At 40.3% G+C, this 26,882-nt stretch overlaps 1 protein-coding gene across 2 annotated transcripts in view; it reads left to right on the plus strand.

Annotated features, from left to right (window-relative positions):
- Positions 1–21,374: 21,374 nt before the first annotated feature.
- Positions 21,375–26,882, plus strand: part of ZNF41 (zinc finger protein 41) — a 50,633-nt gene continuing 45,125 nt past the window's right edge. For both annotated transcript variants that reach the window (XM_033119178.1, XM_033119169.1), the window contains exon 1: positions 21,375–21,548. The gene's annotated coding sequence lies outside the window, so the exon portion shown is untranslated. The remainder of the gene's footprint in view (positions 21,549–26,882) is intronic.

Genomic DNA, 26,882 nt, shown 5'->3' on the forward strand with positions numbered 1-26,882 from the left:
CCCTTGTAACAACTACTGAATTCAAAAAAGAACTTTACCACTCACCCTAGAAACACCATCCAATTTCAACTCACCAACCATTACCTTAGCTTTATAGCAATTACTTTGTATTTCTTGATTATTATATCACCCAAGTGTATATCCCAGACATGATAGTTTAGTCTTGCCCATTTAAAAAATTGTTAGATTTTTAAGTTTCTTTATTCTCAAGTTTCTCACTCAAGTCTGGATTTTCCACAGCCTAGATTTGGGTGATTGCATACATGATGCAGTGTATAGAAACCCTACACTACTTCCTCTTGTGTTTCTCCTTTATTCTCACACTACTACCACACTCATAACACCTCTGACACAAGACGTCTGTGGGATTTCCCCACACCAAGCAATTCTCTGTAACACCAGCTGGGTGTCCTACAATTCAATTCAATTCTGATACTATCTACCTAGAGATAGCGCCAGATTCCACAGGTTAAGGGCTCAGTCCCACAAGACGGCCCTCCCCTACTTCAGACACCAATCGCAAATCCAGGTTGTCACCTGTGCTTCTGGTTGATGGGTTATAAATCAGAGGTTCCCCTGACCCCCGTTCTTGAGTTCAATTACTTTACTAGAGCATCTCACAGGAAACCAGTTTATTTACTGTTTATCAGTTTATTATAACAGAATATGATAAAAGACACAGGTGAACAGCTAGATGGAAGAGATGTGTAGGGCAAAGTATGTGGGACGGCGCCTTCCCTGCCCTGTCCGAGCACGCCTCTCTTCCAGTACCTCCACATGTTCGCCAACCTGGAAGCTCTCTGAACCCCAAGCTATTGGGATTTCATCTAGGCTTCATCACGTAGGCATGGTCGATAATTAACTCCATTTCCAATCCTTCTCCCTTCTTAGGAGAATAGGGGGTGAAGCTGACAATTCCAAGCTTCTAATCATGGCTTGGTCTTTCTGGTGACCAGCTCCCATCCAGGAGCCCACCCAGCGTCACCTTATTAGAACAAAAGACACTGCTGTCACCCAGGAAATTCCAAAGGATTTAGGAACTCTGTGTCAGGAACTGGGGTCAAGGACCCAATAATTAGAACAAAAGATGCTCCTAGTGCCTTTATAGGAAATTACAAGAATTTTAAGAGTTCTGTGCCAGGAACCAGAGGCAGAAATAGATAATATAGATACAGATATGGATATTATCTTTTTCTATTATTTCACAAGCAGTTCAACATATTTCTCTGTACTCCATTTCCTGCAAATTGGCAGCTGGATCCAGAGCCCAGATCTGGTTCAGGTTTGATCTCTAACAAAACGACAGGTAATGGCATGTCTTCTCATTGGGGGTTACATAACGTGCTGTGTCATTTTGTGTGTGTGATGTTAGCAGCTGAGATGCTCAAGGCCTACATCCATTCGTTGGCGGTTGCAAAATGGTGATATTCAAATCCTAACAATTCTTTTTCATTTATTAATTGCAATACTTTTTTAGAGAACCTTTCACTCATTTATCATTTGGTTACTTACTGATGCTACAGTTCATATAGGAAAGGCAGAATAAATTTCTGCCTTTATTTGCCAGTTTTCAGGAAAATGACTTGGTTTCCTATCATCCTCCAAAAGTTACTAGCTCATTGTGAACTCCTTAATTTAAACATATTAGATGGATTCAATCAAATTGCAATTATTTTCTTGAAGCTCAAATTGTCTGATCTGAAGCTGGCTTTCAGGTCATTTAGCCACGAAGCTAGCAGGGCTTGACAGCTTCCTTACAATCTGTTATGATGATAAGTTTTCAGGGTTATCTTTACATTTCCCGTTCCATACCTGGAATCAGTCATTTCTCCAAAAAATGCTGGTTTTTTTTTATTTTTTTTATGTTTCACAAGAAATGGTATTTCAAGGCCACAATCTGGGAGCCAGAGTTGGTCATTTTGTCTAGGCCTCTTCAGCAGATAGGGTTAGAAAGTGCACGTGCACACACATACACATGCACACACACATTCTTTAAAAAAAATAAATATCTGATGACATCATACTATTTCAAATTCAGGAATATAGGTTGTTTCTTTTTTGCTTAACCTAGTCTATATTGTATCTGCATTTTCTTCCACCTCAAAAACACAGATTCTCAAAGATAACAGAGGATGATAAAATTAGACTATCTCATAATTATTCATTTACTTTATCCGACTGTGTTAGGGTTCTCAAGACCATCTCATATTTGGTGACTCAGTAAAAGGAGCAATTGAACATATATCTGTATTCATAGCTAAGGTGTATTACAACAAATGGATGTGTGATGGAATCAGCCAGGAAAAAAAAACACAGGCAGAGTCTGAAGGATGCCAGGCACAGGCTTCCTTATGTTGTCTCCCTCCCAAGATGAGTCAGGCAGAGCTCACTGTTTCCTAGCAACGAAAATGCAGCAACAAGTGATGTTTCCGACAACAGAAGCCATTAGAGACTCAGTGCCCAAGATTTTTATTGGCGGCTGGTTACTAGGCACTTTCTGCCTAATGTATGCCAAAATTCCAGACGATTAGAAGGAAAACAGATGATCAGCATAAACCACACTGTTTGCACAAACTCTGGGCACAGTGAACCACCTTTACCACCTGCTCTTCCTGCTGCCTTCCCATGTGCTAGAAGTGAGTGACTCTCTCTGCTTGGGTGGCTCCATCCTGGGCAGAGGGTGGGGACAGTTACCAGGCCCTCCAAATGGTTCTGGTACTCAGCCCAGGGAGTCGAATCCGGCAACCTTGTGGTTAAGAGCCTGCGCTCTAACCAACTGAGCCATCCGGGAGCTCAGCGGCAGCTCAGCTCAAGGTGCTGTGTTCAATCTTAGTTTTAGGGGGCGGAGCCCACCATCCCTTGTGGGAGTCGAGGAGTCGAACAGGCAACCTTGTGGTTGAGAGCCCACTGGCTCACGTGGGAATCGAACCGGCAGCCTTCGGCGTTAGTAGCACGGAGCTCCAACCGCCTGAGCCACCAGGCCGGCCCCTGAACTTTCAATTTTTTTCAGAATGGGTTTATATAACTTCCCACTTCTTTGGTCCTGATCATTTTCCCTGTGAGCAATCTAGAAAAAAAGCAATCCTTTGCTGCGGATAGTTGCATTTAATAATCAAACACCTTACAAAGGTGTGTGTAGCACCATAGAGGCGAGGGGATTAGAATCAGGCTCTCAGTTCATTGGTACAAACTGCAAGTAAAGTCGAACACAGCAAGTCAACAGCAGTGAGACACCTCCTACAGGGAGTGGTGAGTCCAATCTGTGGGCAGTGGGTGAAGGGGTCACATTCCCTGTGATGTCTTCCCCCAGCTTGCAGCATTCAACAATAACCACAGGTTAGCCACACAATCAGTTTCTGTATCAGGATTATGGAGCCGATCAGCAACTCAATTATAGAGAACAAGCCCTTTCTCGTCGGCATTTGTATGAAATTCAAATATCATATTCGCTCAGCATCCATGATATTTTCACAGTTCATGGCCCCGTGGAGGCTAAGTAGGCAACTGTTTCATAATTTGAGTTCTGTTCCTTGAGAAGCATTTTCAGTAGAGAACAGCTCACAGTGAGGCTGAAACAGCTGCAGAAGACAGTTTCAGGTTTCAGCTCAGTGTCAGGCCTGGGCAATTAAGATCTGTGAATCAGAATTTTTTAAAAGCAAGAGGCTTTTCCTCAATAGATGATTGGATAAAGATGTGGTACATATATACAATGGAATATTGCTTGGCCATAAAAAAGAATGAAATCTCCCCACTTGCAGCAATATGGATGGACCTAGAGGGTATTACGTTAAGTGAAATAAGTCAAACAGAGAAAGACAAATGTCATATGATTTCACTCTATGTGGAATCTAAAGAACAAAATAAACGAACAAACAAAAGAGAAACACTCATAGATACAGAGAGCAAACTGATGGTTGCCAGATGAGTGAGGGTTGGGGAGCTGGGTGAGAAAGGTGAAGGGATTAAGACGTACAAATTGGTAGTTACAAAAGAGTCATGGGAATGTAAAGTACAGAATAGGGAATATTGCAATAACTATGTGTAGTGCTGGGTGGGTGCTAGACTAATCAGGGATCACTTCATAAATTATGAGGTCAGACACTTAAGTTCCCGAATTCATCCTTGAAAAAGTGCTCCATACCTCATTGCTGAATTATCACTATGGTCACCCACAAAGTGCTCCCCTTGGGAAGCTATGTACCGATGCCCACACCTAGTCCACCCTTCAAAGCAATTTTGGAACTCTTTTTCTGGAATGGCCGTCAGAGCTGTCGTCATATTACCCTTGGTGTCCTGAATGTCATCCAAATGCCTTCCTTTCAATGTTTCCTTTATCTTTGGATAAAGAAAGAAGTCATTGGGGGTCAGATCAGGTGAGCAGGGAGGGTGTTCCAATACAGTTGTTTGTTTACTGGCTTAAAACTCCTTCACAGACAGTGCCAGGTGAGCTGGTGCATTGTTGTGATGCAAGAGCCGTGAATTGTTGGTGAAAAGCTCAGGTTGTGTAACTTTTTCACGCAGCCTTTTCAGCACTTCCAAATAGTAAACTTGGTGAACTGTTTGTCCAGTTGGTACAAATTCATAATAAATAATCCCTCTTATATCAAAAAAGGTTAGCAACAATCACTGTAACAAGTTTGCAAACTTAATTGTCAGACTTCATGTATAAATGTCTAACCACTGTGCTACTCACCTGAAACTAATATAAAACAATATTGAATATCGACTGTAATTGAAAAATAAAAATATTTTCTTAAAAAGCCAGTGGTTTTTCTTCAGTAGCAGCAAAGCCAAGACTAGGAAGGGCCCGACATCTGTGTTCCCAGCCCAAGTGACACGTAAAGCTTTCCTAAAAGCTCTTTTTATCTTATCAGTTTTAGGGTCCAAACAGACTCACTCAAAAATATGTATATGTGGATGGAAAACCTGCAGCCTCTACAGGCCAGGCATTTCACTTCAATAAGAGCGCATTAGCAAACTAAAAGCTGGGTTTCAGAGCCACCAGTTGGTTAGACCACAGTGCTCTTAACAACAAGGTTGCTGGTTCGATCCCTACATGGGCCACTGTGAGCTGCGCCCTCCACAACTAGATTGAAAGAACTACTTGACTTGGAGCTGATGGGTCCTAGAAAAACACACTTAAATAAATAAAAGTGTTTTTTTTTAAAGCTGGGTTTCATATCTCCAAAAGTTCCATTTCTATCTGGAGATTGCCTCTCTTTCATGTTGTCCCCCTTCTTCCAGATGCTCCAAGAGGCAAAACTCATATGTTATGGAGTCTTGTTCTGTTTCCAATACTCAAAGAGTTTAAATTGCAATCTGTCCAAGGCAAAAAGCAAGGGAGATATGATCCACCAACACTTTTGTTTTCCTTTGCAGCTTTCTCTATCAGGATGATCTGTCTAGCACTGATGAAATGAAAAATATAACATTTTACATCAATTTTTATCATACTCCCAGATGCAGCAGGCATAAAATGCAAAGCCTTTCTTATAAGATTTCCCTCTTTTTCCCTCAAACCCCTAGCCCTAAAAGCAGCATTTACAGGGTTAACGTTACAGATGCCAGGAGATCCAAGCAGCAAAGTAAGGAGGGGCTGCAGTGGAGCTGAGGCAACTATGTATTTCCCCGAAAATAAGCCCTTAGCCGGACAATCAGCTCTAATGCGTCTTTTGGAGCAAAAATTAATATAAGACCCGGTCTTATTTTATTTGCTCCAAAAGACGCATTAGAGCTGATTGTCCGGCTAGGGCTTATTTTCGGGGAAACGGGGTACTAAGCTGAACAGAAGGCTACACTGGTTTTTTTGTGGTTTTCTTCTTTTTTTTAAATCTGATTTATTACTTTATAGCTGTGTGTGCACACATGATTTTCCTTTTTTTTTTTTTAATTGGGGAATATTGGGAAATAGTGTGTTCCTCCAGGGCCCATCTGCTCCAAGTCGTTGTCCTTCAATCTACTTGTGGAGGGCACAGCTCAGCTCCAAGTCCAGTCTCCGTTTTCAATCTTAGTTGCACAGGGTGCAGCTCACCATCCTATGCAGGAATTGAACCAGCAACCTTGTTGTTAAGAGCTCGTGCTCTAACCAACTGAGCCATCCGGCCGCCCCTCCGGCAGGTCAGCGGCAGCTCATTGTCTTCAATCTAGTTGTGGACGGTGCAGCTCACTGGCCCGTGTGGGAATCGAACCAGCAACCCTGTTGTTCAGAGCTCGCGCTCTAACCAACTGAGCCATCTAGCCACCCACATGGTTTTCTTTTTGTAATCCCCTTTCTCCCCACTCTGGTTTGTCTAAAGCTTTGCTTCAGCCCTGGAAACCGATTTAGCTATTTTCCTTTGACTTGGAGGAGAGAACAACACAAACTGCTAATAGTTTTAGTCCACTCAAAGCCCACCTTCAGGAATTTTAGGACCCTTTCCCCTCCTACCTGGAGGAAAAAGCAACTACAAATTAATTTTTATTGTCTTTAGCTCATACAAAGCTCATTTGGCGGTGGAATATTTGGGCCTTTTCTCCTCCCACTGGGAGAAGAGAACAAAAACCAAAGCCATCAGCTGAGCTGCTCTTTTTCCTCCCTTTAGCCAGCACAGCCAAGAGCAGCCAGGGGATCCAGCGAGCCAACTTGCCTATGGTTGGATTTATCATTTTCAAATTCCATAGGTAACTGTTACCTCTCACAAGAGATGGCAGCTCAGTTGCTGTTTAACACTGTAGGTAACTCCATCGCCACCCAATACCAGGATTTTGTCACCCTCCATCCCTTTTCTTTCTTTTTCCTCAGTAATGCTGTAGCCATATTTTAGTGAGTCAGGGTTGTTCTTTGCATCCCACCACTGCCACCACATCCAGTGACTCACCGGACTCAGCGTATAGTTATATTTATAACTAAGGTTAGAACAGCAAATAGATATGTGATAGAATCAGCAAGGGAAAAAGGCACAGGAGGATGCCCTGCGCAGGCTTCCTTATGCTGTCTCTCCCTCCCACAAGGGGTCACACAGAGCTTGCTGCTCCCCCAGTAATGAAAGCAATAACACATGTGTAATGTTTCTGCCCAGAGAAACCTATTAGAGACTCAGTGTCCAAGGTTTTTATTGGGATTTAGTCACTAGGCACCCTCTGCTGAGCACATAGCAATAGTCCAGAGCCCCAGAAGGAAGCAGATGTTCAGCATAAACCACACTGATTGCATAATGAGCCACCCTTGTCAGGTAGGGAATGGTGGGAACCCTCGTGAAATCCAAGTTCCCAGACTCTAGTTGAGGGCAAACCTTGTGAGCACGTTTGCCCTTTCGAAGGATAGCAGTCTCAGACCTGCTATGTTAACCCCTTTCTGGGCACCCACGTTATTCAGTCTCAGAACAGCAATACTAATACCACCACCAGTGATATAATTACTAAGAATAGTTTAAAAACGTGAATATATTCTCCCCATCTTTCCCAATTTTCTTTTCATGATTGTACTATATCTGTATTACCCGATCCCTTACATACTAAACCCTTCCTTTGAACTGTTATTTAGTCTTATTTTCAGTTCACTGTTTACCACCAGTTCTTAGGATGAAGACTCTCTAGTCATTTTAGTTTCTGAACCTTGTTTTTTAAATAGATTCCTTAGGGGGCAGCCAGATGGCTCAGTAGGTTAGAGCGCAAGCTCTTAAGAACAAAGTTGCTGGTTCAATTCCCACATGGGATGGTGGGCTGCGCCGCCTGCAACTAGATTGGAAACGGCAACTGGGCTTGGAGCGGACCTGCGCCCTCCACAACTAGATTGAAGGACAATGACTTGACTTGGAGCTGATGAGCCCTGGAAAAAATAGTTACCCAATTAAAAAATTTTTTTTAAATAAAAATAAAATAGATTCCTTAGGAAGGACTTATGAAAACAATATTCTTTGAGTTCTTACATGATGATAATATTTTGCCCATGTCCTTTATAATTGAAAGACAGTTTTTCTTAGTATCAATTTCTGGGCTCACATTTTCTTTCCCTGTGTATCTAAATGTTACTTTACTTTATTCTGGCATAAAGAGTTGCTGTCAAAGTCTGACGATGATCTAATTTTCTTACCCTTAGATCACTTGCTCTTTTTTTTAGATTCTCAAAACATTTTTTTCTTTATTTTTTAAAGTCCAGTAATTTATGAAACTATGACTTGATGGTGGTCATTCTGGGTAGATATTCTCAGGTACACAGGGTGCTCTTTCAAATATCTTTTCTATCCCTCCCACCTCTCAGAGATACTAACTGCTCGTACATATATATTCGGCAGCTTGAATTTATCCCACAGCTTATACTATGTTCATTTTAGCAGTCTTTTTTCCTTCTACATTTCAGTTTGGATCGTTTCTATTGCTATATCTTCACATTCACTAATCTTTTCTTCTGCAACGTCTAATCTGCTGTTAGACATTTATGCATTTTTCATTTCAGATATTATAGTTTGCATCTCTCAATGTTCTATTTGGGCTTTTAAAAAAGTCTTCTATGTTTCTACTTAATATCCTTAATCTAGGCTTTTGACCATTTGGGATAGAGTTATAATGACTGTTTTAATGTTCTTCACTATTGATTCATAATCTGTGTCATTTCTGGGCCAAGTTGAATTGATTTATTTTTCTCCAAATTATGCGTCATATTTTCCTGGTTTGTTGAATGCCTGGTTATTTTTTACTGGATGACAGATGTTGTGAATATTACCTTGCTTGGGCTGGGTATTTTTGTATTCCTATAAATATTGTTAAGCTTTATTCTGGGACATATTTAATTTATCTGGGGGACAGTTTGATTCTTTCAGGTCTTTATTAAGCAGGGCCATAGCAGCATTTAGTCTAAGGCTAATTTTACCCACACTACTGGTCTTCTAAGTATTCTACTAAATTCCCTATGAATTATGAGGTTTTCCACTATATCTAGTGAGATCAGGAACTATTCCTGGCCCTCTGTGAACTTCCAGAATTAGTATCTCTAATCCTATCTGGTGGCTCTTTGCTTTGCCCAGCCTTGAATAGTTTCCTCACATGCATGAGCTGAGGAGTACTCAGCTTTAGATTCAAGCGGGGCCCTCTGCAGATCTCTGGAGCTCTTTCCATCTCTATGCAGCTCTCTGTTCTCCAGTGCCCTGCCCTGTGAACTGTAGCTGCCTTGGTCTTCTTGGACTCCCAGGTCCATCTCCTTAACCCAGGAAGAGCGCTGGGCTCTGCCTGGATTCCCTCTCTCAGCACTGTGACTAGAAACTCTATCCAAGCTGAGGCATTTGCAAGGCTCACTTCATTTTTTCCCCTTTTCTCAAGGATCACTGTTCATTATTGCCTGATGTCCAATGTTTTAAAGACCATTGTTCTACATTTTTTTAAAAAGATTCTTATTGGGGAAGGAGAACAGGACTTTATTGGGGAACAGTGTGTACTTCCAGGACTTTTTTCAAGTCAAGTTGTTGTCTTTTCAATCTTAGTTATGGAGGGCACAGCTCAGATCCAGGTCCAGCTGCCATTGTTAGTTGCAGGGGGCAGAGCCCACCATCCGTTGCGGGAACCGGCAACCTTGTGGCTGAGAGCCCACTGGCCCATGTGGGAATTGAACTGGCAGCCTTTGGGGTTAGGAGCACGGAGCTCCAACCGCCTGAGCCACCGGGCCATCCCCTGTTCCACATATTTTACCATTATTTTAGTTGTTTCAGGTGGGAGTGTGGATCTGGTCCCTGTTACTCCATCTTGGTCAGAAGCAGAAGGAAGTCTGGTGTGCTCTCTCAGTATGTGGTTTCAATTATTATTATTTTTATTATTATTATTCCAGGAAGTTTTCTTGAACTATAATTTTTAGCATTTGTTTGTTTCCTTGGTCTGCTTTTCTTTTTCAGGGACTCCTATCTTATATGAATTAGATTTTCATTTTCTAACTTTGATATTTGTCATTTGCTCTCAAATATTTTTCTTTATGTCTTTAAAAACATTTTTTCCTCCTCTTTGCCTTCTATTTCTCTTAAGCCATCATGTGTTGTGCTTATTTACTTTGTGTTCCTTGTAGTTTTATCTTCTATTCTGAAATGGTTTTTTTTTTGTTTCCAAATATTTCCAAAGATCTATCAAGTCATTTCTGAAATTGTCTAGTTCTTATTTATGTTATTCTTTTATTGTCTTGCATCATTTTCTTAATGTCTTTTAGTTTGTTTGAAATAGCTGGCTATAGCTTTGAGCTGTTCTGTGAACATGTGTTTCTGGCATGCTTTCATCATCTCTAAGGATGGTATTCTACTCCTTATGCTTTTATTCTTATAGCAACTTTGTATGGGATTTGCCATCTGTACATTTTTGTTATTCTTTTTTATATGAAATTAGTTTTACTTAACTTTTGGAAGTAGATCGTATTTGGGGTAGCTTCTCAAATGTCAGAGCTCCCTCTTCTGTTGTTTTTGCATAGTGCTAAACATTGTGGCAACTTGTTTCTGAGATTTCTTGGCTCTATTTTCCCACTTTTATCTGGACATTCTCTTTCCTTACTGAAGTAGGCTGAATAATGGCTGCCTAAGAGAAATCCATGTCCTAATCCCTGAAACCTGTGAACGTTACCATGTGACAAAAAAAGGACTTTTCAGGTGTGATTAAGGATTTTTGAGATAAGAAAATTATTCTGAATTATCCAGGTGGGCCCTTACTACACAATAATGAGTATCTTTATAAGGGGGAGGCAAGGGGAGATCACACAAATAGAAGGGAAGGAAATGTGACTACAGAGGAAGAGATCAGAGTGATGTGGCCATAAGCCAAGGAATGCTAGCAGCCACCAGAAGCTAGAAAAGGCAAGGAATGAATTCTCCCTTAAAGCTTCCAGAGGAAGCATGGCCCTGCCAACACTTTGATCTTGGTTGTAGTGATTCTGATTTTGAACTTCTGGCCTCTAGAACTGTGAGAAAATACATTTCTGTTGTGTTAAGCCACCAAGTTTATGGTAATTTATTATCGCAGCAATAGAAAACTACTATAGAGTTTGTACCGGAAGTGGGGTGCTACTGTAACAAATACCTAAAAATATGGTAGTAGCTTTGGACTAAGGTAATTGGATAATGGGTAGAGGCTGGAAGAATGTTGAGTAGCATTACAGAAAAAGCCTAGATTGCCTAAAATAGATTGTTCATAGAAATATAGATTTTGAAGGTGCTTCTGATGAGGGCTCAGAAGAAGTGAGGAACATGGTAGAAAAGCCTATATTGTCATATAGAATACATATATCATCATAAACAGAATGTTGGTACAAATATGATCATTAAAGGTGTGGTTTATTAGAGCTCAGAAGGAAATGTGGAACATGTTATTGGAAACTGGAGGAAAGGTGATCTTTGTCCTGTAGTGACAGAAAATGTAGCTTAATTGTGTCCTACAGTTATGTGGAAAGCAGAATTTATAATCAATAAACTTGGACATTTAGCTGAGGAAAGTTCCAAGCAAACTTGTTGAAGATGGAACCCGGCTTCTACTTGCTGCTTACAGGAAAATGTGAGAGGAAAGAGATAAACTGAGGGCAGAATTGTTAAGCAAAAGGAACTGGGACTTGATGATTTGGGAAATTCTCAGATTATCCAGATTGCAAAAAATGCTAAAATTAGGAGATTAACTGTTAAGAAAGTGTGCTCTGGAGAGAGGGCCAAGGGGTATGGCCAGACGACCTTTTGCTAGTACTGAAGAGATTAGGCATGTCATTTTCATGGATCCTCTCAACCTTCATAGCAGAAGCCAGGAATAGAGATGGGATTAATGAGAAAAGATCTGTGGAGGATCCTCTCCTCTAATGGTGTGAATTCCTGTGATACATACAGGAATTTGAAAGGTTTTTGATAATGTTATACCAGCAGAAAACACTGCCATCTTGGACTGAAAAGGGCAAAGACAGGATAAAATGAAGGAAGGCTGTCAGACTCCTAAAATTCTACAGGCAGAAAACAGGGTTATAGAACTACTCAGCTTCAAACACGTGTTATCCTTCAAGAAAAAACAATAACGACTCCAAGACTGGAGTTTCGGGCCCATAGGGTAGATCCTCAGGCTACAGAGGATTATTCCCAGGCCTTGAAGACTAATAGAATTTGTCCCACTAGCTTTCCAAATGGCTCAGTAACAATAACTTTTTTTTTTTTAAATAAACTTTATTGAGGAATATTGGGGAACAGTGTTTTTCTCCAGGGCCCATCAGCTCCAAATCGTTGTCCTTCAGTCTAGTTGTGGAGGGCTCAGCCCACTGGCCCACGTGGGAATCGAACCGGCAACCCTGTTGTTCAGAGCTCGCACTCTAATCAACTGAGCTAACCGGCTGCCCCACACTGACTTCTTTTTCTTTCCATTTTCTCTCTGTTAGAATAGGAATGTCTATAACTCTTATCCTATGCCTGTCCCACCATTGTATTTTGGGAACAGATGACTTCTATTCTGGTTTTACAAGTCCATAGGTGGAGAGGAATTTTGCCCCTGGATGGCATATTTAATGTCTCACCCATACCTAATTTACATGTTGAAATTTGGGACCTCTGAGCTAATGATATTTAGATGATTTTGGATGTGATTGGATGCTGTAATGTGTTGACACTTTTGAGGGTGTTGTGATAGGATGAATGTATTTTGTATGTGGGATGGATGTCAATGTTTGGGGACCAGAGGGTGGACTGCAGTAGGTTGTACAATGGCTCCCCAAAAGACATCCATGTGTTACCTCCTGGAATCGTGAATGCTACCTTAATTTAGCAAAAAATGATTTTGTAAATGTGATTAAGTTAAGGATTTTGGGATAGGGAGATTATTTTGGATTTTCCAGATGGGCCCTAAATGCAATCACAAATGTACTTATAAGGGAGAGGCTCAGAGATGACACAGACAGAAGAGAAGACAATGTGACCACAGAGGCAGAGACTGAAGTGATGTAGCTACCACAAGTCTAGGAATGCCGGCATCCTCTACATGGAACACGGGCCTGCTGACACTGATTTTGGCACAGTGATGATTTCAGACTTCTGGCCTCCAGAACTGTGAGAGAATAAATGTCTGTTGTTATAAGTCACCAGTTGTGAGGTATTTTGTTACAGAGGCCAGCAAACAAATATACTTAGTCTTTATTGTCCTGACCTGCTCAATTTTTATTTCACCCCCAGCAGTTTCTCCTCAGTATATACAGATCTCTGTCCTAGAAGAGAGCCCTGGTGAATCAGTGTATATATAGTGAAGGATTAACTCAGCAGGTCTGGATTGTCCAGACCTTGCACATTTCAAAGAAAGGTTTGGCCCTTGCCCATCTCCTGGGAGACAACCTCTAAGCCCTTGGAATATCCTGCCTGTTAAGATATCTTTGTTTATCTGAGTTCATGAGCCATGCCAGGTAGTTTATTCTAAAACTGGGATTTAGGGTGGGGGCCTTGAGCCATGCAGTATCAGCTTGAACTTTGGAGGGACTGAATAACTAAAGTCAGCCACGCTGATGTAACTGACCTCAAATAAGAATTCTGGATACCAAGCCCAGGTGAGCTTCCCTGGTTGTTACCCTACATCTTATTGAGAAAATTAAGCACTAGCCAGATGACTCCACTGGGAGAAGAGAACTGAACACTTGCTTCTGGTCTCTCCTGGACTCTGCCCTATTTGCTCTTTTCCATTGCTGATTTAAATCTCTGTCCTTTTGTTACAATAAATTGTAACTGAGTATAACAGCTTTGCTAAGTTCTGTGCGTTCCTCTAGTGAATCACTGAACCTGAGGGTGGTCTAGAGGACCCCAAACACAGTCATTCTTAAGAGTTTATATGAATTAGGCTGCTCCAGCCCCCTCAGACCTTACTGCAGACCCCTTATACTCGTTATAGATGGAGGGAAATGCCTCTCAGTTTCAGCTGCTGAATTCAAGTTGGCTTGTCATCCCTGTTGAATGTTTTGTCCTTCTCCTGTTCTCAGGTCTGTCAAATATCCCTTACTTCTCTCTGATTTTTCCTACACAGGTAAGTGTACCATGCAGTTATTGTGGCTGTTGGTGACTTGTCTTTACCCACACGTATTTTGTGAATCATGGATATTTCAGCTATCTATTGCTGTATAAATAAACCACACCAAAACTTAGTGGCTTACAATAGTAATCATTTCTTTCTCATGGTTCTATGGGTCAGGAACTTAGGCAGGGCTCAGTGGGGTTGGCTCAGTTCTTCTCTATATGATGTCTGAGGCAGCTGGGATGGGATTGGAGCATCCAAGACGATTTCATCACAAGATTGGGACCTCGGTGCTAGTCGTCAGCTGGGGCCTTAGTTCTCATACACATGGCCTCTTTTTGAAATGGTGCCTCATCTTTCAGGGCTTCTGTCTTCAGAAGGATAACCATGAACTTTATTACAGGGTGTCTAAAACAGAAGTTCAAGTCCTTTTAAAGCCTGGGCACAGCAGTCCCAGAATGCCATTTCTACTGCATTTTATGGTGAAACAGAACATAAAACCAGCCCAGACACAAAGAATGAAAAAATATATATTCTACATCTTGACGAGAGGAGTGGAAAGCACACATGGGAATGGAAACATTGTTGGCAGCCATACCTATAGAAAATCTATCATACTGGTGGATAGCATGTCTCCTAGTTTCATTATCAAGTTTGTCCATAGGTTTGATTTTGTTATCCAGTTTTTCTGTCTGTTTGTATGTTGGCATGAAGAGATACTTAAAAACTGCTCTGTTGCCACCATGTTCCCAGCATCCCTTCTAGTTTTTAAAAAATTATCTCAGAGGGCCAGCCCGGTGGCTCAGGCGGTTAGAGCTCCGTGCTCCTAACTCCGAAGGCTGCCGGTTCGATTCCCACATGGGCCAGTGGGCTCTCCACCACAAGGTTGTGGGTTCAATTCCTCGAGTCCCGCAAGGGACGCTGGGCTGTGCCCCCTGCAACTAAGATTGAACACGGCACCTTGAGCTGAGCTGCCACTGAGCTCCCGGATGACTCAGTTGGTTGGAGCGCGTCCTCTCAACCACAAGGTTGCTGGTTCGACTCCCGCAAGGGATGGTGAGCTGCGCCCCCTGCAACTAGCAATGGCAACTGGACCTGGAGCTGCGCTGCGCCCTCCACAACTAAGACCGAAAGGACAACAACTTGACTTGGAAAAAAGGCCTGGAAGTACACACTGTTCCCCAATAAAGTCCTGTTCCCCTTCCCCAATTAAAAAAAAATTATCTCAGAAAAGAACACAAATTTGGGGTGAGGGTAGAATGAAGAAGTAAAAACATTCTAAATCGTTCATTCTTCTGAGAAATTAGGAGTAAATGCAAAGAACCCATTTGTGTGTGTGCGTGTGTGTTTAATCTACCAATAGAGAAAATTTGAATATGTTAATCATGCTTATAAGTAATGGAAGAATAATCACCAACAGAATTGATAAGCAGAGTTGAAATTCCAAATTACTAAAAGATGGAGGAGAATGAACAGAAACTTGACAGACATCAAATGTAAGAAAATTGAAAAGGAATAAACAAAACAAAGTAGAAAAGGGAAATAGTTTGATGGAAGACACAAAATCAGGCATATCATTAACAAATGAAATCTCTTATTGGGTTTTCCTATAAGAGACTGTGGCATTGGGCTAAAAACAAAAGTTTACTAAAAGCACATTTAAAATAAAGAGGCAAAACTAAACAGTATGTAAGAATACGTCAGGTAAACAATAGATAACAAAGAGACATTATGTAATTAATAATAAAGTATACAGTAGATAGATACATATATGTGTATATATACATATATATAGTGCCGAAAAATGTATACACATTTTAAAAAAAGAAAAAACTATTAAAATTGTAATAATATATACCAATAACAAGATGAATACAAGTCATGTGTATACATTTTTTGGCACCCCCAGCATATATATATAAATATATTTATTATATATATATTATATATTTTTTATATTTTATATATATATTATATATATATATATATTTCCTTTACACAAACACAAATAACACCACCAAAAATTCATAGAAATGTAACAAAACCTTAAAATCATAATTTATAGTGGGAGAATATACCTCTTTCAGAATATGATGTTGGGGCGGCCGGTTGGCTCAGTTGGTTAGAGCGCAGTGCTCATAATACCAACGTCACCAGTTTGATTCCCATATGGGCCAGTGAGCTGTGCCCTCCACAACTAGAGTGAAAAACAATGGCTTGACTTGGGGCTGAGCTGCTAGTGGGCGTCCGGTTGGCTCAGTTGGTTACAGCGCAGTGCTCATAACACCCAGGTCGCTGGTTCAATTCCCACGTGGGTTAGTGAGCTGCACCCTCCACTACTAGATTGAAAACAATGACTTGACTTGAATCTGAGCTGCGCCATCCATTACTAGATTGAAAAAAAAAACAACGACTTGACTTGGAGCTGATGGGTCCTGGAAAAACACACTGTTCTCCAATATTCCCCAATAAAAATTAAAAAAAAAAAGAATATGATGGATCAAGTTAACAAAAACAAAAGTAAAAAAAGATATAAAAATTATAATCAATAGCTATATTTTAATAGGCATAAAAAGAACTTTTTGTCTTATAAGCAGATTATATAATCTCTACTTCAACGTCTTTGCAACATTAAAAAACATTCAGTTGTCTAACTTTGCCTCAGAGAAATGATTGATACATTTTTAAAAGTAGGGCTTTGATAGATCACATTCTCTGATAAGAGCCAATAAAAACAGAAATTAAAAATTACCAAATTATCTTAACCAGTTGGAAATCAAGAAACACTTTCCTAAGTAAATCAGGACTAAATGGTCTATGTTATATAAACTCTACCAGTTCATAGAGAAAGATGGAAATTTCTCAGTTTATTTTGTAAAAGGAAAATGACCTTAATACCAAAACTAAAATATGTTATGCAAAAAAGAAGATAACTAGGGACAATCGTCTATGAATGTGGATGAAATTTTCTGAATAACATATGAGCATATCAAATTCCACTGTGTCTCAAGAAAAAAATACACCACACCATTAAGATAATGCTAGGAGGACAGATGGGTGGCTCAGTTGGTTTGAGCACGAGCTCTGGGCAACGGGGCTGCCAGTTTGATTCCCATGTTGGGCCAGCGAGCTGCGCCCTCTGCAACTAGAATGAAGTCAATGAGCTGCCGCTCAGCTCCCGAGTGGCCAGATGGCTCAGTTGGTTGCAGCGCCGGCTTTCAACCACAAGGCTGCCAGTTGGACTCCTCAACTACCGCAAGGGATGGTGGGCTGTGCCCCCATCTACTAACAACGGCAACTGGAGCTGAGCTGCGGCGCCCTTCATAACTAAGATTGAAAGGACAACAACTTGACTTGGAAAATCTCCGGAAGTACACACTGTTCTCCAATAAAGTCCTGTTCCCCTTCCCCAGTAAAATCTTTAAAAAAAAAAGGGGGGGTAAAAAAAAAAAAGATAATGCTAGGAATATTAGTGTGGTTTAATATTTGTAAATCAATCAACATAATTCATTATACCAATACTTTAGAAAAGCCACATAATGCTATTAATTAATATAAAAAAGTATATGATATGATTCAGTAGTCATTATATTAATCATAAAAACTCAAAATAGCAATAGAAGGAAACTACCTAAAATTGACAAAACCATTTTCCAAAAATTGCCAGGAACCTTTATACTAAACTATACTAAAAATGTTTAAATCATTTCCATTCAAATTGGCAACAAGATAGGGAAGCTCTCTGTCACATCAATTACTCAACATTATTTTGGAGGCTCTAGCTCACCATCACCCAACTTTGCACAATGATGGGAATGTTTTATATTTAGTGCTGTCCAATACAGTAGCCACTAACCATATGTGGCTATTGAGCTCTTGAAGTGTGGCTAGGTGACTAAGAAACTGAATTAAAAATTCTTTTAGATTAAATAAATTTAAAATTAAATAGCCACATAAGCTTAATGGCTAATCTAGGACAGCTAATACAGTGAAAATAGAAGAAGAAATAATCACATCAAATATTGGATAAAAGAAAGAATACTATTTATATCTGATACGATTGTACAATTAGAAAACTTGACAGACTATACTAAGAAGTCACCAGAATTGGTAGGTAGTTTTGATAAAGAGCTGGATACAAGATATAATTATAAAATAGAGACTTTCTTCCTATACTAGCAATAAGCAGATAGGATTAGCAAAAAATAAGTATTAATATTGACAACAAAAATATTATAGATATCTAAGAATAAATTTTACAAGAAAAGATAATGGACTTACAAGAAGACTATAAAATATCATGTCAGTATATAATACAAGCTATGATTAAATAGAGGCACAGGCTTATTAGAACAAAGGTTTATTATAATAAAAAGCCTTAACTCTCCCAAAACTATTGTAATATAATACAATTCAAATCAGAATCACAATAGTTTTGTTTTGTTGGGGTTTTGAGGGGCCAGAGAATAGCATTCACTTTGAAACTTGATAAAATGATTTTAAACTTCAGAGTTCCTAGAAAAATAAATTTGCAAGAACAAAAATCCTTTGAAATGAGATTACAGAGACAAAATAGAGTTCAGATGAAGGAAAATACACTTGTGACCTTATATAACAGAAGTGATATTTAATTCAGTGGATACAGGGCAGTATGTTCCATTAATGGTCCCAGTTGATAATGAATTTTACCTGAGCCCTGTGACCCTGGTAATAGATGAAGGTTAAGAAATCCCCTTACTCTTTTGTGTTCCGGAAAATGGTTTACTGCAAAGAACCCTCCCTTCCATATATGCTTAGATAGGACTCATGGATGCCCCCTTGTTTACGTATAAGGTCAGACACAGACCCTCCAAATTCTTATTCTTTGCCTCGTAAACACTGATTAATTGGAATAAAGTGCTTGTTAGCCAAACTTTAGTCAGGCTTCTCTCTTTCCTACGGGCTCCGAAACTCTGATTGCCTCCAAGTCCCAGCAAGCACACACACACAAAAATTTGGAAGGTGTTCCCCCTTCTCAGCTTTTCCTGAGAATCAGCTGGCCAGTCAGACGCCACTGGTCATTCGCCTGCTTGTGCAGCTCCTCTTACACAGATTCTGCTTATCTCAGTTTGCCTCCTCCTTACCCAATCTATAAAATATAGGCCTTGTTTCTGTTTGGTTATGAGGTGCTCTCAGATTTCTGAGATGGGAGCTTTCTCCCTATTGCAATCGTCTTTCTAATTAGTCTCTTCCTATCTACTTCAGGATTTGTTTTTATTTGACACAGCAAAAACAAAACTTGACCTCGACCTCATGCCATACACCAGAGTAAATTCCAACCAGATTAAAGGTTTAAGTAAAAAAATTTAAAACAATAAAAACGAAACAAATGTTAAGACCATCTTTTTAGGACTACCTGGAATGAGGAAGGAGGACCATGCAAGACAGGAGATAACAACAGCCAGAAAAGAAAGCTTAGACTTTTCTGAGAGAATACATTTTTCTAATTGCAGATCAAAGGATACCTATAAAATGCAAAGGACAAAAAAAAATTGCGGGTAAATACTACTGCAATGCAACTAACAAAGGGTTAATATCACTAATATACCAAGAGCTTCTACAAATTGATAAGAAAAAGACAAATCACTCCAAGGAAAATTGGAAATTAGAAAATTTGACAGACTATACTAAGAAGCTTCCAGAACTGGTAGGTAGGAGGATTTGAAGACTGGCAGAAGAGAAAATCGAAATGGTCAGCACACAGAAAAATATCCTCAGTTGCACAAGTAGTCAGGAAAATGCAAATTCAATACTACTAGTGATGTAGGTGATGTTGGATCTGCCGGCTATTTCTGGGTGTGGGCCGTGTCTCATGAAGCCGAAGAATGGAAACACAGACCAGGGAGAGGCAAAAAGTTTTGAAAAGAGGATAGTTTATTCGAGGCAGGAGAAGAGTTTGCAGCTCTCGAGCGGGAGGGGGTCCCGAATGGGGGTGCCCGTGACTGAGGCAAAAGCTCTTACTTTTATACCTTCCCTTGCCTGCTTGGGGAAGGGGAGCTGTTTGAAGAAAGGAACTTGTTTGAAGAAGGGAACTGGCGCCTTTTAATGAAATTCGACTACCAGGTTTGTTCTGCTTGCCCACCCTGAAGGAATTAGCAAAGTAACCCACTCTTATCTATCAGATTTGCTCCATTTGTCAGGCCAAAATGAATTTTATGATTAACCTCAAGGCCTTGTTACATTATGTCCTGGAGCAAAGGAGTCATTTCAAAACCTGAAGTTTTAGGATATGACTGTCTTTTGTTTATTCCACCCTGTCTACCTAGGGACATGCTAACTCTCCTGTATCAACTAGCCCTCAAATTGGCAAAAATCAAAGAGAGCATCAACATCCAGTGCTAGAGATTTGCCTTAATGAACTCATGTTGCTGGTGGGAGTAGGAAATGTTACAGTGTTTTGGGGGAAGTGATTTGGCTGTATCTATTCAACAACAAAATACCCTTACCTGCATTCCATAATAAAACTTGTAAATATAGGAAGGAAAAATTGACTGGTGTCATGAAAACCTGACTTATCAACAATACAGTGGGAGAATTTCTCTCTCTCAGTAACTCCTAGGACAAGGAAAGAAAATCATCAGGAAGGATACACACATTTTAAACGGCCCAACTGACAAGCTTGAACCAATAAAGACATACACTAAACCCAACAACATGGAAAATATACCATCTTTAAATCAAGACATGAAACAGTTTTGAAAACTGGGCCTTTACTTGAGCCTTAAGGCAAGTTTCAACAAATTTCAAAGACTCATCATAATTCAAACAACATTCTCAGACCACAGCGCAATTAGGTTAGAAAGCACTAACATCGTATTAACTTTGTGTTTGGGGAAATGAAAAATGGTGTGAGGAACTGTAAAATTTTCTGCACTCCCTCTTAATTCTTTCTTTGAGTCATTAATTCTGAGAACAGGATGCGACTGAGGCGGGCCAAATCGCAAACCACTCCTTTCCCGGAGCGTTGCAACACCTGCGGATCAAAGCCCACCAAACATGCAGCTGGCTCTCAGCCGCTTTTGTTTCCTGCCCTGTAAAACTCCTTACTCATAAAACCCTCCATGCTCCAGGGGACAGTGCACTAGGATGCAGCCTGAATAAAGTACCGCTTCCCTTGCCCTTTGGGTTTCCGAGAATTTTTGCAAGTTAGACAATGTTCTTCTAATTCATGGGTCAAAAGAAAGTTACAAATAAGCACTTGAAATCGAACACTAATGAAAATAAACCAAAACTTGGATCTTTAGAACTTCAGCCTTAATGCTTCTATAAGGAAACAGGAAGGTTAATGACTCGATTTTTTTAAATTGGATGACACGTTCTACTATCGATGTCACAGACCCCCAGTTACTCCCTCCACAGATACTTGGTGTCTGGCGCTCCATCACCTCAGCTCCCCGCGCCCAGAGTGGTTAAACTCTCGCTGCGGGCGACTTCCGCTTCCTGGCCTAAATCTGACACGTACTATTCCCCGGTGGCTACGACCCAGGGTCGGTGACAGCAGAGAAGCCGGGCGATGCCCTCAGCGGACTGATGGACAGAGGCGCCGTCAGGTGGGCACGAAGCGGCGCCCTGGGCTCCGCGGCCGCCAGCCGCCCGCGCAAAATGGGGACCGTCGCGGGAGCACAGGGACCGGGCGGGGGCCGGGGCGGGGGCGGGGGCGGGCCTATTTCTGGACCAGCTGCTGCGAAGAGTCTTTCCAGCCGGGATGGGGTGGGGGTTAGGGACGTGGGAAGCAGCCGTGGCTCTCCAGGGATACGGCTGAGGGCCGGGTCCCCGCGTGCTGAGAAGGGACAGCGCTCGGCCTGCGCATCCGTGGCTGCTGGGGACAGTGCGGCGGGAGAAGTCCGGCTGGCATAACTCGCGGGCTGGCCCCATCCGCTACTGGGAAGTCCCACAGGGGGAGATCGGGCAGGGTACCTCCAGCTCGGTGGCAGTAATGACCCCCTTTCCAAGATGGCGACTCCCGGAGAGACACTCCCATGGGGACAGCCATGTTAGTTGCTTGACAAAGTCACTAAGGAAAATTTGAAAGCCCGCCTCTCCTCCGACACACACGCACACGCACTCGCACAAGCACACGCACTAACATGTCGTGAGTGCACCGGGTGTAATTGCAGGCTGACGACCACTTCCGAAGCGACACTGAGCATGTGCAGGATGAGGTCCTGAAACCCACGAGTACCTCACAGGCACTTTCAGCACTTAGGGCTCCCTGCCTGAGTTTAACTGGGGCGGCAATTTAGGGCCAGTAAAACATTGACATAATTATGGGGGTGGGGTAACATGGATTTCGTCCTCAATGATGGTACTCTTTAGGGTCAGCAATGAGGCTTCTCTGGGGTCACTTAGGTGCATAGAGTGAGTGACAGGGGCTTGTGGGTGAGTGATGGGTCAATAGGAGAAGTAATGGGTAATCCATGGGATGAGTGATGGGGAGTTCAGTGAGGTAATTGGTGCAGAGTTTGTGGTGTGAATGATGGGGGAACTATGGAGTGAATATTGGAGGGTCTGTGGGATCAGTGATACGGGGTCTGTAGGGTGAGCTATGGGATATCTGTGGTCAGCGATGAGGATCCTTATAGGTTACTGATTGGGATCCTTAGAGGTCATTGATGGGTTCTGTGGGTTAGGTGATTGGATCTGTGGGATAAGTGATGGGATCTGTATGCGAAGTGATGGGATAAGTGATCCGTGTGGTGAGTGATAAGGGGTTAGTGGAGTAGGGAATGGTGTGAGTGATAAGGTCTCTGAGGTATGATGGGTGGTCTGTGGGATTAGTGATGGTCTGTGGGGCGGGGCGAATAATGGAAGATTCTGTGGGGTGAGTGATAGGGTGTAAGTGATGGAGGTCTGTGAGATGAATGATGGGGATTCAGTGGGGTAAGTGATGGGAGTCTTTGGGGAGAGTAATGGGTGGTCTGTGGAGTGAATGGTGGAGAATCTGTGCGGTGAGTATTGACGAGTCCATGAATTAGTGATGAGGACTGTGGGGTGAGTGATGCAGGATCTGGGAGGTGTGTGATGGGGTTTATTGGGTGGATGGTCAAGGTTTCTGTGGTGTGAGTGATTGGGTTCCATGGGGTGAGTGATGCGTTTATTTGGGATTAGAGTTGGAGGGGCCTACTTAGTCATATACTCCTATGCTGCTTCATGGGGTCAGTGATAGGTGCTCTTTAGGTCTGAGATGGGGTTGTTTCCAAAACCTACTTTTGACTTTGTTGGTCTTCCTGTATCTTTGTTTTCTGTGTCATTAATTTCTGCCCTTGATTTCATTATTTCTTTTCTGTAGTTTTTTTCCTTTCATTCTTATTTTTTAATTCCTAATTGAATGCTTATATCGTTAATATTCAATCACTGTCTTTGATAATATAAGCACTAAGTACATGAATTTTTCTCTGAGAACGTTTTAGCTCCATGTCCCAAGTTTTGATATGTAACATTTTCACTGTGATTCACTTCTGTTTTCTAATTTCTTTTGTGGTTTTCTCTGACCCCTAGGTTATTTAGAGAAAAGATTTTGATTTCTCCAAAAGTTGAAATTTTTGTTATTGATTTCTAAATTATAGTCAGAGACTGTCATCTGAGTGATTATTAGGTGCAGGAATGGATGTTTTTAAGTTCGATGCATACCACCAAATTATTTTCTAAAACTTATAAAATTGGAACTCCCACCAGCAACATATAGAACAGGATTCCAAAATCCGCTCCCACACTGAATGTTAGTACATTTTAAATTTTCCCATTCTGAGAATCAAATACAAGAGTATCTAGTCTACTTTGAGGTGCATTTTCCTGACAACTAGACCCCATCTTTTCCTATTTATTGGCCATTGATTGTATTTTAAAAATTTTTCATATCCTTTACTCTTGTTTCGTTTGGGTAGTTTGTCTTTCTTACTAATTTGTGAATATTAACCTTGTGTTATTTCTTGGAATTACATTCCCTTTGTCTCTTTATATCTTGATTTTTAAAAGATGTTTTCAGATATAATTAGAAAGAATAATCACCTGATTAGACATAACTGCCTTTATCCTTTACAAGTTCTGAGTGTCTTGCCTCGCCTAGTGAGTTCTCCCCCACTTCATGCTTAAACAAATATATGCCTTAAATTTAACATTTTATGGTTTTAATTTTTAAAGTTAAATTTTAATCCAACGGGAAGTTATTCTGGTGTGTGGTGTTAGATAGAATCAAAGTTTGTATTTTCCATTTGGATGGAAAATTTGCCAGCAGCAATCATTAAATAAATACCCTTTCTAACTCAATTAAATGCCACTTTTGTTACCTAAATTCCCAAGTGATATTGTTCTATTTCTGAACTCTATTTTTCTTCGATATATGTATCTACTCCCTTTCAAAAAATTGTATTGACTTTAGAAATACTTTTAATATTGAACAGTCTAGTCCCCTCACTGTTCTTTTTTTCTTTAATAATCTTTAGCATTTTTTCTAACATATGACTGTTAAAACCACTTTATTTCATTTCAAAAATAACCATTTAAACTATAATATAGTTTTTTTCTAGATCCAGCACCTTTTTAAAAAAAATGTTCATTCTTAGATATTTTACATTTGTTTTTGTCATCATGGTGAATAGCATATTTTTTTTATTTCCATAGGAAAAAAAAAAACCCGTCAATTTTACTCTCTCTTCCTTTCAAATATTTGTTCTGTTACCTCATCTTCTATTGCATAAGCTAGAGCTTTCAGAACAATGTTGGATGGTATATATATATATATTCCCCTCCTGTATTACCTCCCCCCCACCATCACTCCTGTTCAAGCACTTGTTTCTCAGTCTAGTTGTGTAGGACAGAGCAACCTGGCCCATGCTGGTATTACGAGCCTTGCTCTCCCCCACCGGGGAGGCACTGGGTCTGTCAACCTGGGGCTGCTCACAGCAGCCCAGCTCCAGGGAGAGCTGTTGTTCACAATCTTAGCTGTAGGGGGCGCAGCTCACTGGTCCATGGGGGAATCGAACCAGCAACCTCAGCATTAGGAGCACGGTGCTCCAACCACCTGAGCCACTGGGCCAGCCCACCAGCTGGGATTTTGATATGGATCATATTGATCCTGTACATCATGTGGGGGAAATGTTGCCATCTTAATGATATTAAATCTTCTGATCTGGACTTGTTTTTAAACGTATTGTGCTGAGTGAAGTAAGTCAGACAGCGAAAGACGAATGTCATATGATTTCACTTATAAGAATAAAATAAATTAGAATAAAAAAGAATAAATATAAGAATAAAATAAAATAAAATTTCACTAAAGAATAAAATAAACAAATGAAACAGAAACAAACTCATAGATACAGAGAACATGTTGATAGTTGGCAGATGGGAGGGGGGTTGGAGGTAGGAGTAAAGGGGAAAAGGGACTTTTAGGGTATAGCATAAGGAATATAGTCAGTAATAGTGTAAGAACTACGTATGGTGTTAGATGGGTACTAGATCTTTCAGGGTGAGCTAGTGTGGGAGGGGGGTTGGAGGCCGGGTGAAAAAGGTGGAGGGATTAAGAAATACAAATTAGTAGTTACAGAATAGTCATGGGGATGTAAAGTATAGGGAATATAATCAATGATATGGTAATAACTATGTATAGTGCCAGGTGGGTACTAGATTATTCAGGGGGTCACTTCTTACATTATGTAAATGTCTAACCACTATGCTGTACACCTGAAACTAATATAAAATAATATTGAATGTCACCTCTAATTGAAAAATTTAAAAAGGGAGGAAAAGATAAAGAAGAATAATAGGCTCAAAGTTCCAGATATAAAACAAATAAGTCTTGGGGATATAACATACAGCACAGGAAATATAGTCAATAATATTGTGATAGCGTGGTACAGTGTCAGATGGTTGCTGGACTTACCATGGTGATCGCTTCTTCAGCATAGGGAATATAATCAATAATGTGGTAATAACTCTGTATAGTGCCAGATGGTTACTGTTGAATAACTATGATGTACACCTGAAAATGATATAACATTTTATGTTAGCTATATTTTAATAAAAATCTTTGCAAAACTAAGTCTGAGTCCAGGCAAAAATGAAATTTTCTATAAATATTACAATGACTATCAAAATACCACAGAAACCGTTAGTTTTTTATGTTCCTGTTTTAATTTGCATTTTTATTAAGAATGGCTCCTGAATTGTGTCAGATGTTTTTTGATAGCCTGAATGGTGTTATTCTCTTTACTTGATTTTTGTAATGAGTTATATTGATACGTTTGTGGACCCATCTTTGCCTTCCTGGAATGATTCTATTTCATCAAGGGGGATTTTTCTTATAGGACATAGTTGGGTTTCAGTTAGTAATATTTTATTTAAAATTTTTGCCACTGTAAGAAAACTACTTATAGTTTCCTTAGTTTTGTACTATACTTAACATGTGTTGGTATTAAGGTTATACCAGTTTTTTAAAGGAATACAAGAGATTTTTTTTTATATGCTAAAATGGCATACAAATTGTCTTCTTTAAAGTTTAGCTATAAACACATTTAGAACTGGTGTCTTTAAAATGGTAAATTTTAATTATTTTCTTTTCTCTGATTATTGGTCTCTACAGATTTTTACTTTGGGAGAGATTAATTTTGGTAGTTTATGTTTGCGAGGGATTTTATATTTTCACAGAGTGGCATTAATAATGCTTTAACTAATAATGCTTAGTTAAATTATTTTTATCACTTCTATATCTGTGGTAATAGCTCCTTTTTCATTGCTAAAATTGTGTGAATATATGTGTGAGTGTACACACACACACATACACACACACACACACACACACACACAAGGTGGGACAATTAAGTTCTCAAACTTTTCCACCATGTAAGCAAGCGCATGGTGGAAAGTTCACAAACTTAATTGTCCGATCT

The sequence above is a fragment of the Rhinolophus ferrumequinum genome, chromosome X (assembly GCF_004115265.2).
Source record: "Rhinolophus ferrumequinum isolate MPI-CBG mRhiFer1 chromosome X, mRhiFer1_v1.p, whole genome shotgun sequence".
NCBI classification, from domain to species: Eukaryota; Metazoa; Chordata; class Mammalia; order Chiroptera; family Rhinolophidae; genus Rhinolophus; species Rhinolophus ferrumequinum.